Source organism: Plecotus auritus (assembly GCF_963455305.1).
Source record: "Plecotus auritus genome assembly, chromosome: X".
NCBI lineage: Eukaryota > Metazoa > Chordata > Mammalia > Chiroptera > Vespertilionidae > Plecotus > Plecotus auritus.
The window spans coordinates 33,096,294-33,101,953 of record NC_137784.1 but is presented as its reverse complement, the minus strand read 5'-3'; the positions used below and the strand labels follow the sequence as shown (position 1 = coordinate 33,101,953).

The window sequence follows — 5,660 nt, the reverse complement described above, 5'->3', positions numbered from 1 at the left end:
CATCAAAATGAATATAATACTTAAGAATAAGTTTAATAAAAGAAGTGTATAAAATTACAAAACATTGTTGAAACAAAGAAGACCTTAGTAAATAGAAAGACATCCCATGTTCATGAATTGAAAGACTAATATTGTTAAGCGAGCAATACTCCTCAAATTGATATACAAATTCAATGTAAGCTCTATCAAATGTCCAACTGCCTTTCTGGAAGAAAGGGACATTGTGACTCTAAAATATGACATAAAATATGAAAATGCAAGGGAACAAGAATAGCCAAAACAATCTTGATAAAGAACAAATACTGACATTGCTCAATAATCCTACTATAATCACGATGATGAGGTACTGACATAAAGATAGACATATACATCAATGGAATAGAATTAATTATTTTGAAATAAACCATCACATTACAGTCAATTGACTTTCAATAGGGCACCAATACAATTCAATGAGAGAAATAATAGTCTTAAAAAACTGTGCTGGGACAATGGTATGTTCACAAGCAAAAGAATGAAATTGGACACCTATCTGACACCATCTATAATAATAAAAGCCTAATATGCTAATTAGACTGGATGTCCTTCTGGACGTCCTTCTGGAAGACCTTCTGGACAAAGCCCCGGCGGTGGGGCCGAGGCAGAGGTGGCTGCCGGGGCGGGCCACGCAGATTTTGTGCATCTGGCCTCTAGTATAAATAATTAACTCAGAATAGATCAAAGGCTTAAATGTAAGAGCTAAAACCATACAACTCTTCAAAGAAGAAAACAGGTATAGATCTTCATGACTTTGGTTTAAGCAATAGTTTATTAGATATGACACCAAAAGCACAAATGATGAAAGAAAAAATAGTTAAATTGGAAATCACCAAAATATATGCTTTGTGCTTCCAAGGACACCATCAGGAAAGTACAAAGACAGCCCTAAATTTTTTGGTAAGTCATATCTACACTAATAAAAGAAATATGCAAATTGACCATCACTTCACAACACCCACCAGCCAATCAGGAGTGCGTATGCAAATTAACCTGACAAATATGACGGCGGCCCTGCCCCCCAGCTGCTCCAGGCTTCTGGGCAGCACACATGCAGGCGCGGAGCAGCAGGGCAGGGCAGGATGCCTGCTATGAGGGGGAGGGCGAGGGGCAGAGGGAGCTACAGGAGCGGTGCTCCAGCTGGAGTGAAGACTGAAGGCTCTGGCCAGAGCGAAGACGGAAGGCGGCGGCCAGAGTGAAGGCCTGGGTCCCAGGTGCCAGAGGAAAACCAGTGCCAGCAGCCAAGTGAAGGAAGCCTATTGCACGAATCTTCTTGCAACGGACCTCTAGTGTCTAATAAAAGACTTGTGTCTAGAATAAATAAAGAGCTCCTACAACTCAAAAATAAAACATAAATAACCTAATTACAATTTTGTCAAAAAGATTTCTCTAAAGAAAATATATAAATGGGAGCATTGGGTGGAGTCTGAAAGATGCCCAAGAGGGAGCAATCCCAGCACCCCGCCCATGGCCTCATTTGAATGGCCCTGAATGAGGCTCAGCCTGGAGCCCAGGGACTCTCTAGGCTTCCAGGTGCAGTTGGTCAGTGCCAGGACTGGACTGAGGCACCGCGGAACCATAAGGCGCCGGTATTTAAGAGATTATGGCATCTGAAACCCACAATGTTAAAAAATAAAACTGAACTTTTATAATAATATTGAGGATCATTCCATTGATTGTCCTAGGAAAAGGATCTCTAATTTCACTAATAAGAACATGAAGGAGGTTAAGAAATTTTCAAAACAATTGGCGGCTTACATAAGTAGAACAGTTGGACACATTGTGAAAAGCCCAGATAAACTACGTAAGGTGATCTACCACAGAAAAAAACTTCATTACCCTTTTCCAAATTCTTGTTTTAAAAAGAAACAGTCCCCTGGAAGTGGGGGCTGTGACATGCCAAATAAAGAAAATGAACAGGCTTGTGCAGGCCACCAAACTGAAAAATTACACCATGATAGTCTAACATATTTGCTTAACTCCAGTGATTCTGGTTCTTCACAGACAGAAAGTGCATCATTAAAATAGAGTGATTTTTTTCTGAGGTTTCTTAGTATCATGAAACAATGGTGCAAGTTTTGTTCAGCAGGAATTTGAGATTGAATATAGCTTTAACTTTCTGGAAAAAGAGAAGTATAAGTGAACTTCTAACTTATTTGGTGAAGATAGAAGACCTTAAAGTGGTGGTGGATTGCCTTCCTGTGCTTACCAATAGTTTGTAGGAAGAAAAACAATACATCTTACTCTATGTAGACTTGTTGCCTGCTGCTATGTAGACTTGTTGCCTGCTCTATGTAGACTTGTTGCCTCTTGTAAAGTCACTACTTAAAAGCAAATTTGAAGAATATATAATAGTTGGTTTAAACTGGCTTCAAGCAGTCACAAAAAGGTGGAAGTCAGAACTATCATCCAAAAACACAAATTATAAATTATGGAAATATTCAGATTTTAAAACAACAATTAAGCAGGAGAAACCAAGATGGTGGCATAGGTAAAAACCTAAACTGCTGCCTCGCACAGCAATTTCAACTACAACTGAAAAACAAAACGGACATCATCCAGAACCACAGGAAGGCTGGCTGAGTGGAAATTCTATAACTAGAAGGAAAGAGAAAAGCACACTGAGACTTACAGGAGCTGTGGAAGGCAGAGGTACGGAGGCGCATGTGCAGAGAGGGCTGGCAACTGAGTATGCGGCGGGCTTTCTCAATCAGGAGGGAGACAAAAGCTCCTGACTGCTTTGAACTCCAGTTCTGGGCGAGACTCTGGGGACCCAGACTCATACAGAGAGAAACTGGACTGTCTGGCAGCGGGCGAAACTCGAGGGTGGCTTTCTTACAAAGGTGATTGCAGCGATTACCATGGGACACTGAGAACCAGGGGCCTCTTAGGGCAGGGCTGATGGGAAGCTATCGCTGTTTGCCCCGCCCTGTGATCCCACCCCACGAAGCCATAGCTGTTTACTCCAGCATGAGACTCCACCCCATCCAAGCTGAGTGCAGAGGTTTTTGCATATGAATGGCCTGGTCCATTGAATTTTAAACTTACCTACAGCTGAGTCAGTGAGACCCAGAACATCCAAAAGAAGGCCCAAGGCTCCACAGCAGCTTGCATTGCTTCACAGTTGGGCTTCATCTGGGCACCTCCAAAACCCAAACAAAGAAGAGGAATCTGTAGATCTCTCCGTAGATCCTGCTGGGTGGCCTCAGACAGAGGCTAAATTAGCACCTTCTTGGAGATCCAAGAGCCAGTGTACCCAGGGATCAGATTGGGACCATCCAGATTACAACTCCTCAGATCCATAAGGGACACACTCAGGGGGCAGACTCAGTGAGCACCAAAGCCCCACTGAATCAAGTCTTGTCTCATAAGGGTGTCTCCAGCACAGAAGTTCTCCCATAGTAGACACAGCTGATCCTCACAGCCACTTAGCCTGGAGGTCAATTCCCCCTAGTGATACCAACAACAATCAAGGCTTAACTACAACAAGACTGTGCACACAGCCCACAAAGGGTGCACCAAGAGTGTCCACCTCAGGTAACTGGGGAGGCTGAGCCACTGGGCCCTATAGGACACCTAGCACCCAAAGCCACTCTATCAACTCAGGGAAGCAGCCAAAATGCAGAGACAAAGAAACAGGTCACAAATGAAAGAAATGGAGGAAAGCAAACAACTGGATATAGAGTTCAAAACCACAGTTACAAGGTTTTTCAAAAATTTTCTAGAAAAGGCCGATAAATTTAGCGAGACCCTCGAGGATATGAAAAAGGACCAACTAGAAATTAAGCATACACTGACTGAAATAAAAAATAATATACAGAGCCCTGACTGGTTTGTCTCTGTGGATAGAGTGTTGGCCTGCAGACTGAAAGGTCACAGGTTTGATTCTGGTCAAGGGCATGTATCTTGGTTGCGGGCACATCCCCAGTAGGGGGTGTACAGGAGGCACCTGATCGATGTTTCTCTCTCATCAATGTTTCTAACTCTCTATCCTTCTCCCTTCCGCTCTGTAAAAAAAATCAATAAAATATATTTAAAAAAATAATATACAGAGATCCAACAGCAGACTAGAGGATTGCAAGAATCAAGTCAAAGATTTGAAATACAAAGAGGCAAAAAACACACAACCAGAAAAGCAAAAAGAAAAAAGAATCCAAAAATATGAAGATAATGTAAGGAGCCTCTGGGACAACTTCAAGTGTACCAACATCTGAATTATGAGGGTGCCAGAAGAAGAGAGAGAGCAAGATACTGAAAACCTATTTCAAGAAATAATGACTGAAAACTTCCCCCACCTGGTGAAAAAAATAGACTTACAAGTCCAGGAAGCACACAGAACCCCAAACAAAAGGAATCCAACGAGGACCAAACCAAGACACATCATAATTAAAATGCCAAGAGCAAAAGACAAAGAGAGAATATTAAAAGCAGCAAGAGAAATACAGTTAGTTACCTACAAGGGAGAACCCATACGACTGTCAGCTGATTTCTTAACAGAAACTATGCAGGCCAGACGGGAGTGGCAAGAAATATTCAAAGTGATGAATAGCAAGAACCTACAACCAAGATTACTCTACCAAGCAAAGCTATCATTCAGAATTGAAGGTCATATAAAGATCTTCACAGATAAGACAAAGCCAAAGGAGTTCATCACCGCCAAATCAGTGTTATATGAAATGCTGAAAGGTATCCTTTAAGAAGAGGAAGAAGAAGAAAAAGGTAAAGATAAAAATTATGAACAACAAATACATATCTATCAACAAGTGAATCTAAAAATCCAGTGAATAAAAAATCTGATGACCAGAATAAACTGGTGAATATAATAGAATCAGGGGCATAGAAAGGGAGTGGACTGACAATACTCAGAGGGATAAGGGTGTGGGGGGTGCGGGAAGAGACTGGACAAAAATCATACACCTATGGATGAGGACAGTGGGGAGGGATAAGGGCGGAAGGTGGGGTGGGGACCAGATGGATGGGAGCTATGGGGGGAAAAAAGAGGAACAATTGTAATAATCTGAACAATAAAGATTTATTACAAAAACAACAACAATTAAGCAGATTGTGGGAACAAGAAAACCATCTTACTTTGGTTCCAGGATATATTGATAATACAGCTAAGGATGTAGATTCTTATTTACTACAGTTGCATTGAAAGACTTCATCTACTAAAGAACATTTGGTTATTCAAAACACCCCTGGACTATATGATTTCCAAACAAGTCTCATTGGAGAACTGTGAACTGTGGAAGAAATCAAAACCTTTTTCTTTTAAAGCCACATATGAAACCACTAAGGAAATCCTAACAATCTACTTCACAATGAAGTGGAAAAACATACAAAAGGAGCAGCTTCAACTTTAATAAGGTGGAAGTACACTATGAAGATTGTTCACTTTTGCTGTATTTGGGATTTATATAGTTACTTGGCAACATTGTTGAATAACTACTGGATCTTCATCCAACCCTTCATAAGAATATACTTTATACTATGTGAAAAATAAGACAAAACTTATTACTAGGAAAAGCAAAGACCAATCATCATTACTTTTTTAAGATTATGTTTTATAAGAAAACACTCAAATGTGTGCAGCTATTTTGTTATGTTGAAAGACTTTGAAAGTT

At 40.8% G+C, this 5,660-nt stretch overlaps 1 pseudogene across 1 annotated transcript; it reads left to right on the top strand.

Moving 5' to 3' along the window:
* The first annotated feature begins 1,639 nt into the window (after positions 1-1,639).
* LOC308239319 (KATNB1-like protein 1) lies at positions 1,640-5,191 on the top strand (annotated as a pseudogene). The gene is made up of 3 exons: positions 1,640-2,282; positions 2,313-2,504; positions 5,098-5,191. The product of its transcript is annotated as a KATNB1-like protein 1 (transcript).
* Positions 5,192-5,660: the final 469 nt, after the last annotated feature.